Genomic DNA, 12,154 nt, shown 5'->3' with positions numbered 1-12,154 from the left:
AGTGATAGTACGAAGAATTCGACTTTTTTTATTATACTTAATAAGGTAATAAGAAAGCCATCTCCGAAACGATTCGTATTTTTAGAAAAATGATGAGGATGCTTACGTATGAAAATTTCTCAACCGATTCTTCCGAAAATTATCATAGCTAATTTTTAAAAATACGATTTATCCAGAAATTCGCCATTTCTGCATCAAGATTTCTTCTGAATGATCTCATTGAAAAAAAATAAAAAATCTTCCCCGGTTCCAAAGGGATTTGGGTTTCTTTGCATTAAACCCTTTACACCTTCCAAGTTGATAGGGCTCGTATTCGGTTACTTGAGCTTCTGGAAGTAACTTTTGATCACTTTTTCAACGTTTTGGTTACGAAATGTTAATTTTTTTTTTTTTACAAATTTTTGATGTTGGCAGTCTCGTTTTCTGCCAATAATAACAAAATATTTGGATTTTTTTCAAAATTGCCAAAAAGCTCCGTTTTTTGGTAAAAAACGTCACTTATTTTTGCACAAATTCCCAGAAAGCGTTGATTTTTTCCCTAAAACTTATCCTAAAGTCTCGCTTTTTTCCAAAAGTTACGCTTTTCATGATAAAGTCTCACTTTTTTGCTAAAAATTACACAATAGCCCTCTTTTTTTTTCAGAAATTGCCAAAAAGTCTTGCTTTCGACTGAAATTGTCTGTCTGTCTTGTTTGCCAAAAATTGACAAAAATTACTCAAAAGTCTACCTTTTTTACCATACTTTTTTGTCAATTATTTTTCAAACGTACCATAGTCTTGCTTTTGCCCAAAAATTATTGCCAAAAATTTCAAAAAAAGCCTCTCTTTTCTCCAAAAATTATGCAGAAATCTTGCTTTTTCCAGAAACTGTCAAAATCTCGTTTTTACCTAAGATTGTTTTTTTTCCTAGAAATTGCAAAAATTTGTATTTGGTTGTCAAAAATTCAATTTTTGGGATTTTCTGTTTTTTTTTTTGGTGTTTTTCAAATTCATATTAGTATTTTTTTGGTCACTTTGAGATTTTTAAGCAAATTGAGCGCGACTCTTTTTTGCCAAAAATTGTTTTTTTTTGATCAGAATTTGTTAAAATTTGTATTTGGTTGTTAGAAATTCAATTTTTCGGATTTTCTGTTTTTTTTTTTTTGGTGTTTTTCAAATTTATAATAGTGTTTTTCTCTCATTTTGTCTTTTTTTTGGTTATTTCGAGATTTTTAAGCAAATTGAGCACGACTCGTTTTTGCCTAAAATTGTTTTTTTTTGCCAGAAATTGCAAAAATTTGTATTTAGTTTTAAAAAATTCAATTTTTGGGATTTTTTTTGGTGTTTTTCAAATTTATATTAGTGTTTTTCTCTCATTTTGTCTTTTTTGGTCACTTTTTAAGCTTTTAAAACAAATTTAGCACGAGCTCGGAGTTGAGGCCTGAAACGGTCGAAAGAGTGCCCCAATGAATCCTAATAAAAGTTAAGCTTTCTAAAATTCATTTTTGGCCCCATCTAAGAGCGATCTAAAATTTTTGGAGAAAATGTGAAAATCGCTGGAGGCTCCAGAATGGCTCGAAACTACTAGTTGTTGATGTGTGGGTGTTGAATTGAAGAAATTATTCACATCGGTTCACTTTTCTCAAAAAATATATTTTTTTTATGAAAAAGTTTGACAATCGCCCTCAAAAACAGTTTTTTTTTTAAATTTCCAAAAATTCGCCAAAAATCCAAAAATGAACTTTGAAGTTTGAAATTTTGGTTACCGGAGGTTTTCGGGTATGTTCTTTTCACGGTAACCCTCTTGAGGTGTCCGCCTTCCATTTGAACGGGACCGCGATTTTTGGAAAGAGCATGTTCTAAAACCCCCAAATCCAAATTTTCAGCTGCCCAAGTTCATCTTTCGATTTTTGGCGAATTTTTGAAAATCCAAAATTGACTATTTTGGTGATTTATGCTTTTTTTAAAAAAGTACGTACTTGATCAGTAAAAATGGTCAAAATAAGTCCCAAAACTGATATTAACCCCCCCAAAACCAAATTACGCCATTTCCAGCCATTCTGGAGCCTCCAGCGCGATTTTTCAATTTCTCCAGAATTTTGAATTTGCTCCAGAAGGCGTGAATATGAAGTGGGGCAGCTAAAAATCGAGTTGTGTGTTATACTCGACCTGTTTAACGAATTTATCCACATTTGAGCCGATTTTGAGAGTGACACCTCAAAAGTGGCTTTTTGACCAGCTTTTTTCAAAATTAAAATATCCAAAAATTAAAGGGAGGCTCAAGAAAGGCTGGAAATGGCGAAATTTGCTCTATGACAAAATACAGCGATTCGCGCAAATTTCAAAAATTTTCTCACAAACGAGGAATTTTTGGTTTTTGGATACTTCTATTTTGAAAAAAAGCTGGTCAAAAAACCACTCTTGAGGTGTCCGCTCCAGAATCGATTCGAATGTGGATAAATTCGTTAAACAGGTCGAGTATAACACACAACTCGATTTTTAGCTGTCCAACTTCATATTCACTCCTTCTGGAGCAAATTGAAAATTCTGGAGAAATTGAAAAATAGCGCTGGAGGATCCAGAATGGCTGGAAATGGCGAAATTTGGATTTGGGGGGGGGGGTTAATATCAGTTTTAAGACTTATTTTGAACATTTTTACTGATCATGTACGTACTTTTTTAAAAAAATCATAAATCACCAAAATAGTCAATTTTGGATTTTCAAAAATTCGCCAAAAATCGAAAAATGAACTTGGGCAGCTGAAAATTTGGACCCGTTCAAATCGGAGGCGGACACCTCAAGAGGTTCCCTTGTTAGTTTATTCGTTCAAATCGAAAATTGCCAGCTCAAAAGGTACTTCAATCTGAAATGTAGAAATTTTTAAATTTCATCCATCGGTTTTATTCCTGCTCAGATGTGCTAAGAAAATAAAAACACGACGATTTTCCAACTTCAATTTTATGGCTACCATTTCTCTGCTTGAAAAATATGTTTTTTACATTGAGGAAATTGGCGAACCTTGATTAAAAAAATTGAGACCAACTTATCTTTTAATTTTAAATAGATAATTAAAAAGCGATAAGTACAGCATTGGGAAATTTTCAACCACGTATTTACGTAGTTTAGCGAATTAAATTAGACGGATTGATTTATTGCGATTTTTCTTCAGTTATCTCTGCATCATTGAAATCTATGTACGCACGTAAGCTACCTACTATATACTAACAAGTAAAAATAATGAAATCAAATATCAAGAAGTTATTGTTCAAACTTCAGTTTATTTTTTGAATCATTATGATAATTTCATCCAAACGGTGAGAATGATTCAGTCAAAATTCTTCCTTTTATAGTGGGTAGATCGTACTCATCAGATTCGCTGTAATAATTAAATCACAGGAAGAGCATTGTGAGATCACATAGTATTCGGATCATTCATCGATATAGAATACGTGTAAAATGAATCACGTCCGATTGCGGAACGTTCTCGGTCAATTTGAACGCTCTAATTTCTAAACTCCGCGTATAAAAATAATTTCAAAAATACACAAATTTAATATCCGACTCAATTGCGATGCTTTACAACAATGAAGTGGCGGTGTAGAGGAGGGCTAGGTAGGCTAGGACATATTCTCGCACATTACCGCACTCGCAGTACATATTACGAGTAGATAGAGGTACCTACTCGCACCATCGCATAAATAACGTGTTTTTTAAAAAACGTGACTTGTTACTCGTTTAAAGGAGCATATTTGTCTCATAGTCACGACATATTTTATTGTTCTGTACTTCGCTTCTGCAATTATATACGTTCACAATTCACATTCCGATTCCGATTCTTAGCATTTTAAGTCTCGGTATAGGCTTCTTTGGCCGGGTAGATGCATTTAACCCGACGACAACTATTTCCATTCTTCGGTATTTGATTCTAGCTTGATAATTGCCATTTTTTGCAGTCTTTGAATATTTTATTAACCGCAGAAATGCAGCTAAGATAGCAAAAGCTGTCTTTACAGGCAAAAAAACACGTAGGTATCGAAATGCAGGACAAAGTTCTCAAAAAAAAACCATCTAGTCCGGTATATGGCAATAGGAATAATTTCACCCCCCCCCGCCGATCCTTTGTGGACAACTTTTTCCTTGAAAGGGACATCTCAAGGAACATTTTAAAGCAAAGTTGCCAAAAAAAATTGTCTTAGTGAATTGGGGGGGGGGGGTACAATTATTCATATATTCTCATATACCGGGCTAATCATTATCTGCATCAACTGAAAAGTCGATATTGAGGGGGGGAGGCAAATTTTCATCAATTTCACTTGCCTTGACTGAAAAATAGTGGAAAATCCCTACTTCCATTATGGAATCGAAGTGGAACCCCTCAAGTAAAAGAACCTCAATGTTTTCGAGACCAAAATTCTATCCAAACAGATAAGTGCTTTTGAACTATGATTGTTGACCTTTTACGAAAGTAAATTCCTTCCAAGTCGAGTGATATATCGATTACAAAGAACGCTGAACTCGGTTCATTGCCATATTAATGTAGTACACTGCAGTCGAGGAGTGTAAATTAAAACGAGATGACCCGAAAAAAAAAAAAGAAGGATGATTAACATGAAACAAATACTAGAAGGGCGTAAGAGAGTGGAAAAATATGAAAAGTACCGACGGATGATTGACGCTGGAATTCGATGATAGATTGGCGTAGGAGATAACGAACATACGTAAGTATAAGAGAGATGAAAGGTGGAGAACTCCTGTCGCGCTTCACAGGCACGTCGAACTTGCCTCAATTCAAGTCTTATGCTCAGCTAAAAAATACTCAACCGAGTTATTCGCTTTCAATATAATAGCTGCCGGTTTCTAGTTTCAATAGGCCAGAGCCAGTGCCAGACTCGAGGGGCAAATAAGATGAACGAAGATAACCTGCCCAAAGACACCGAACGAGAGAGTGAGATGCTGTGCCCGTTGCCACATTCGGCAGCAGCAGCGCAACAAGTAAACGCTCCATCAATGGTGGCTTTTAAAATAACACTGGCCTACCGCACACCACATCCCAGTATCTTCTTCTTTTTTTTTCGTCTTCTTCGTCTTCTTCTTCTTCTTCTTATTCTTAAACTATTATCTCGTCTATTCTGCACCCCGCATTAACGCTGTTGCTCGACTCAATCGGACCCCCGATGTTTTATAATAATCTATCCGTGCTTTACCTAAATTTTTTCCACCTCTTGGCTCGTCTCTCATTAAAAATACAAGTACAGACTATAGGAAATATCATTATAATTCGTTGGTCGCTGCAGAGTTAAGGTATGCATGTACATTACCTATCAAGTTGGTATTTCCTGCTGAAAAATTCTACATATTTCGATTGGATTCAATTCAAACCGAATCAGTAAATTTAATCGATGGATTTTCGCCATTCCATTGAAGAAATGGGCAAAATTGGTTACAATGACTCATCAAAAGGCCACCTACTGAACAGGATTGCTTCGCGGTTTTCAATTTAGAAATGAACGAACACAAATCCAGCTTGAATTTGCTCCTCCGAATGAACTTGGCATTCAAACGTCACAGCAGATGAAAGTTGCATTTTGTAGGAGGTTTTGTATTCAGGACTCTTACTCGGTTGCTCTTGAAGTAGGTAACTGTTCTGTACTGGAGTTAGTAGAAGTAAAACTTCGATGGTTGGTTTTTCAACATTTTGGTTACTAAAGTTACTTTTTTCAAAAATTCAATTTTTCCGAATTTTTACCCTGCTTTTAGAAAAAAAATGCTGAAAATATCATGTGTTAAGTCGATAATTTATGAAAGCATTCACTTTTTCATTATTTTCCAACTGGTTACACTTCATTTTTAGCGTTACAGTAACGAACGCCCTGCCTTTGGCTAAAATTTTCAAAAGTTTCATTTTCTACAAAAACAGCAAAAAATCTCAACTTTTGTTGAAATTCCCAAATAAAAAGTTGTATTTACCAAAAATTGCTAACAATTTTACAAATGAAAAAACCTGATTTTATTCAAAAATTGCCCAAAAGTCTCGCTTTGTTGCCAAAAAAATGACAAAAACCTTGCTTTTTTTGCTAAAATGATTGCCAAAATCGCTTTTTGCGAACATTTTCCGAAAAAATGTTAATTTTTTATGAAAAAGTTGTAGAAAAGTCACACTTTTTCAACGAAAATTGCAAAAAAGTATAACTTCTTTTGCATTCCAGTAAGTCTTGCTTTTTGCAAAAAATTGGTTTTTCTAGAAAACGCCATTAATTGCGAAAAAGTCTCATTTTTTTGACAAAAATTTCTAAAAATTGTCACTCTTTTGCAAAAATGTCAAAAAAGCCTCCATTTTTTTAATAATTGCAAATTTTGCTTTTTTTCAAAAATTGTCAAAAAAAGCGTTGCCTTTTGCTAAACTTGACAAAATCTTGCTTTTTTGTCATAAACTGCTGAAATTCTCACTTTCATGCGAAATTTTTTTTTCAAGTCTTGCTTTTGTTGCTAAAAGTTTTTGCTTTTAACCAAATTGCTATAAACAATCTCACTTTCTTCCTATTAATGCCAAAAATTACCAAAAGTCTAATTTTTTGCCAAAAATTCCTGAAAATTGTCGCTTCCTTCCTAAAATTTCAAAAAGCCACAATTTTATTCAAAAATTGCTTCAATGTTCAAAGTCTAAGTAGCTTTTGTTGAAAAAATTGTGTACGAACTCTGTATTGTGTATTCTTAAGTCAATTAAGGCCAGGTATAATCATTTCACCAAAATCAAAAATGCTCCAGACCGACGAAAAATCGATTGAGGAGAGAGGGGCTCGACTCTGGCATAGGCGATTTATAATTACATTCTCATATGCATTTTTCATGCAACCAAGGAGCACTGTGATGCCGTAAAAACTGAAAATGTTTAAAAAAGACAAATTCACCTCCCGCCCCCCCAACACCATGAAAATTGGTCCTTGGTGGTGAAAAGTGTTATGCTTACCAAATTTTTGCTTTTCAACTTGCTTAGAGAGTATTTTCTGTGAATTGTAATTTCCAAAAATTTGCTAATGGTATTCAGAATTTTTCGAGCTCAATTTGGGAAATCATTTTTTTTTTTTTCATTTTTGACCCTTTGGTTTTTTTAAAGTTCTCCCATGTTTGAGAAATAGACTTCGGCGTCCAAAAGTTCAACGTGGGGGAGGGGGGGGGTTGAATCAGGAATTTTTGCCAGTTTTAATGAAAAATAATCACACTTTCCGAGTAGAATCATTATTGAAAAAAAAATTTGCAATGAAAAAACTGAAAAAAATTGCAAAAAATCAATAATTTGAAAAAAGTTGTAATTTTACAAAAAAATTGAGCGACTCAAAATGGCTGAGAACTCGATTTTTTTCTTTCCAAAAATGTTATCAGTTTTTCTGGGAAGCTTTGTTTTTGTGATATTTCATCAAGCAAAACCTGGATAGCTCAACTTTGGCAAATGATTTGAACTTTTTGGAACCATGAACCAATTTATACCTACTTCGAACTATGGAAAAATCCTTCGTAGAATTTTTGTGTATGTGTATCTACTAATGATTTAAATAAAGACTGAGAAATAATAAAATATATTGCATCAGGTTGCTTTATGCATCGCAATCCGTAGTAGAATGAGCACCTAATTGGGTAATCTGGCTTGATTTTATGTACTGTCTGTGTTTGCGGAATTGATAATGAATTTTTGGAAATGGGGAAAATCCATTCAATAATTCAAATATGTATAATTCGAATGTGATTTTTCACGCTGTTATCTGATTTTATCGTACTTTCGTAATTTCTATAAAATAATATGTATTACTAACAATATTATTTGACGTAGGTAAATGCAATAACTTTCTACCGGTTTTTTCATCGCCATGATGTAATAATAATGTATATTATGGTTTTTTTGATTTCAGGTTACGACAGAGTAGCGATTCAGATGATTGGTAAGTTGATAATGAATAAAAAATTATTACCTTTTTTGTAAATTTACCTACCCATAAGCACCTAACAAAGTGTACCTGAATCAGCAGTAAAGCTGTAATATTATAAGGTACTTTTCATAGCAATGACAGAATTGCTTGAAATTCTTGGATAAGTCATAGTCATAGAGCACATGTACAGTGTACACCTTCGAGTATTCAGGCCAGCAAATAGGCCTACATATGAGCGAAATACGAGTAACTCGCCCTCCATTCTTCTGATCTTTCATTTCATCAACGATTGAACAAAACCTTCGAAATGACAAAGAGAATTTTCCCAGCTCTCCCAAACTGAAAAAAGAACACAGGAAATTACACACTTTTGGGTTGACTTGGATGTTTTTCGTACGTACACGAGTCTGATGTACGAGTATAGTCAAAAGCTAAATTAACGAGGGTTTAAGGATCGACATAACGAACATTCGAACCCCTTTCTTCGAACCTCCAATTGTTAGCCCATCTGGAATTCATGGGCCTCTTACAATGTACGGTAGTCGGTATTCCCCTAATAGTTATTCGACGAATGGGTAGAATTTAGGGTGTATTGAACTTGACCGGAGTATGTACTACGAGTATATGATGCAAGTTTGCCAGAGATTGCGCGGCGCCTTGTCTAGTCGTTTAAATTGCTCGTAATATTATTCAAAATTTGGGTGGCGGCGGGGCTGTCAGTGTCAGTCGCGAGTCAGCCTTGTTCACGAGAATTTACCTATTGTGTAGAATGTACGAGTAGATGTGATGTACCTTACCTACTCAACCGGATATTCGAATGACTAGTTCGCGTTTTCAATAATTACATGTTGAAAAGAGGTTGAGTAATCGTCGAGCTTGAGAGCTACTATGTTTCTACTCGTACATACGAGTGTTAAACTCTGGTAATACATAGGTGATTTGAGACAAACGGTAGCAATTCTCAGGTATCGTCTATATACGGTGGCATTTCCTTTCTATGTAGCATGCACCTTGTACCTGTGAAATTGAGCTTTATGATTATGAGCATTAAATTCTAATCCACGAATCAATCAGTTCCTATAATGTTGTTATTGCTTTGGACGTGTTTCATTCGGATCACGAAGCCAAACAATGACAGAACTACAGAACAACAGCTGATCATCATTAATTCATTATCAGTAGTGCCACAAATCGAGCAACATGTACATTCGATACAACATGTTTTGGTGTTTTTTTAAAAATAGGTAAAACCGATGTATTATTTTGTACACACATGTAAAATGAAATCAGCCATCTTTCTACTTGGTCCGGCATATGACAATAGGAGTAATTGCACCCCCCCTCGCCGATCCTCCGGGACAACTGTTTTCCTAAAGGGGACATTCCTAAGGAAAATTTGAAGCAATCTTGCCCCAAAAAAAAGTTGGCCTTACTTACAAAATCGCGGCCATTTTGATTGACAGGTCAGCCGAAATCGCGGATTTATTTGCGTTTCAACAAAGGACTTGCACGAAATTTGTCAAACCTTACAAAGGTAGATCGAAAGATCATGCAAAAATTCATCACCTGTCAAAATTTTAAGGGCTAAAGTGCGTTTTTCGATTTTTGGTGAATTTTTGAAAATCTAATTTAGGCTAAAAATGAGGGAAAAAATCAAAATTTTACCAAATTGACCAAGAAAGCTGAAATTTGGCATATACCCTATTTTCGACATGCCAAATCGAATGGAAACGGTTTCAACCCGTTTTGAGCAGTTCTGGAGCCTACAGCAGATTTTTGAAACTCGAAATTTCAACAAAATTCCATCAAATTGGAGCTGTAAAGCTGAAATGTATTCTGAAAACTAATTTCAATACGCTAGCAGATTTTTGAAACTTTGAATTTTCACAAAATTTCATCAAATGGAGATGGAAAGCTGAAATTGACTCTACACTCCAATTTCAACACCCTCTGAAGACGACTTCAGGTGGGTTCAAGTCATTTTAGAGCATCCATCGACTTTTTTGAAAATTACTGGAGCCTCCAGTAGATTTTTGAAACTTGGAATTTCCCCAAAATTTAATCAAATTGGAGTTGTAAAGCTGAAATTTATTCTGAAAACTAATTTCAATACGCTACGAAGTACTGCAGATAAATTTCAAGTCGTTTTGGAGCCTCCAGCGACTTTTTGAAAATTCCTGGAACCTCCAGCAGATTTTTGAAACTTTAAATTCCCACAAAATTTCATCAAATGGAGATGGAAAGCTGAAATTTACTCTACACTCCAATTTTGACACCCTCTGAAGACGACTTCAGGTGGGTTCAAGTCATTTTAGAGCCTCCAGCGACTTTTTTGAAAATTACTGGAGCCTCCAGTAGATTTTTGATACCTGAAATTCCCGCAACATTAATTTATTAAATCGAGTTGGCAAGCTGAAATTTACTTCGCAGACTACATGGTGGTTTCAAATTGTTTTGAAGCTTCCAGCTACTTTTAGGAAATTTCAATTTTCCAAAAAAACGTCATACAACCTTTCAAAATGTTGCTGGAGGCTCCAAAACGACTTGAAATTCACCATCAGTCAACTTCGTAGCGTATTGAAATTACTTTGCAGAATGAATTTCGACTCTCCATCTTAGTTTGATGAAATTTTGGGGAAGTTTCAAGTTTAAAAAATCTACTGGAGGCTCCAGTAATTTTCAAAACAGTCGTTGGAGGCTCTAAAATGACTTGAACCCACCTGAAGTCGTCTTCAGAGAGTGTTCAAATTGGAGTGTAGAGTAAATTTCAGCTTTCCATCTCCATTTGATGTAATTTTGTGAAAATTTAAAGTTTCAAAAATCTGCTGGAGGCTTCAAAAATTTTCAAAAAGTCGCTGGAAAATCCAAAACGACTTGAAATTCACCTGCAGTACTTCGTAGCGTATTGAAATGAGTTTTTAGAATAAATTTCAGCTTAACAACCCAAATTTGATGGAATTTTGTGGGAATTTCGAGTTTCAAAAATCTGCTGGAGGCTCCAGAACTGCTCAAAACGGGTTGAAATCGTTTCCAATCGATTGGCAGGCATGTCGAAAATAGGGTATATCCAAAATTTTAGCTTTCTTGGTCAATTTGATAAAATTTTGATTTTTTCCTCATTTTTTTGGCCTAAATTGGATTTTCAAAAATTCACCAAAAATCGAAAAACGCATTTCAGCACTTGAAATTTTGACAGGTGATGAATTTTTGCATAATCTTTCGACCTATCTTTGTAAAGTTTGAAAAAGTTCGTGCAAGTCCTATGTTAAAATGCAAAATCTGGGATTTCGGCTGACCTGTCAATCAAAATGGCCGCCATTTTGTAAGTAAGGCCAACTTTTTTTGGGCAAGTTTGCTTTAAAACGTTTCTTAGGATGTCCCCTTTAAGAAAAAAGTTTTCCCGGAGGGTTAGGGGGGGGTGCAATCACTCCTATTGTCATACGCCGGACTAACTCCAGGATACCTTACCTACCTAAGTTACCAGGGTGTCTACCAGGTAGTGAAAGTAGTGACAAGGTAGTGATTTTGAAAGTCGGTAGTGAAAGTAGTGAAAAAGTAGTGATTTTCAGCAATTTTTCTTAAAAGGTAGTGAAAAATGAAAAAAGCGAAAAATCCAATTTTCCACACAAGAAAATTTTTGTAAAAAATGGGTCATTTGTTGAATTTTTTAGAATTTGAATTACATATTTTTGAAAGCTTTTGCCCTCCTCGCTTCGCTCCGGCTATTTGCTCTTCTTTTTCAATTTAAAAAAAATTAATTGTTCAAATTCAAGGAATGTTCGAAGTTTCAATCAGAAAAATATTCTTTTACCTCCATAAAAAAAACATTTTTTTTTTTTTGCTTCTTGAAACATGAATTTTTGAAAGCTTTCTTGGCCTCGCTTCACTTGGGCTCGTTTGCTTTTTTTCACGTTTGGATTTATTTTTTGAATAATAGTTCAAGTTTTGAAATTTTGAAGCAAAAATAATGAACTTCTTCATTCATTACCCAAGAAAACAAGGTTTTTATACCCCTCAAAATTCTATAATTTTCGGCAGCCTTTTTCATAAAATTGGTATCTTTTTTCCAAATGTTGTTCAAATTTTCCATTATTTTTTTCAATTTTTCATTTTGAAAAGTTCTTTATTCGCCCAATTTTATTACAGTAACAAAAACCTTAAAGGTGAAAATAAAATCAAAAATTGAAATGACAAAATTATATTCTCAACATCCGCTTGCTTGGAAAAAATCTTGAGATGTTTGAAGATATTG

The 12,154-nt window shown here is 34.5% G+C and overlaps 1 long non-coding RNA gene across 1 annotated transcript in view; it reads left to right on the top strand.

Annotated features, from left to right (window-relative positions):
* LOC135838067 (uncharacterized) overlaps positions 1 to 12,154 on the top strand; it is a 131,255-nt gene that overhangs the window by 66,892 nt on the left and 52,209 nt on the right. Inside the window, exon 2 of the long non-coding RNA XR_010557314.1 lies at positions 7,885 to 7,914. This is a non-coding gene — a long non-coding RNA (uncharacterized LOC135838067). The remainder of the gene's footprint in view (positions 1 to 7,884; positions 7,915 to 12,154) is intronic.

The sequence above is a fragment of the Planococcus citri genome, chromosome 2, assembly GCF_950023065.1.
Source record: "Planococcus citri chromosome 2, ihPlaCitr1.1, whole genome shotgun sequence".
NCBI classification, from domain to species: Eukaryota; Metazoa; Arthropoda; class Insecta; order Hemiptera; family Pseudococcidae; genus Planococcus; species Planococcus citri.
Note: the sequence above shows the minus strand (reverse complement) of the source record. Positions and strands in the feature narration are given on the sequence as shown.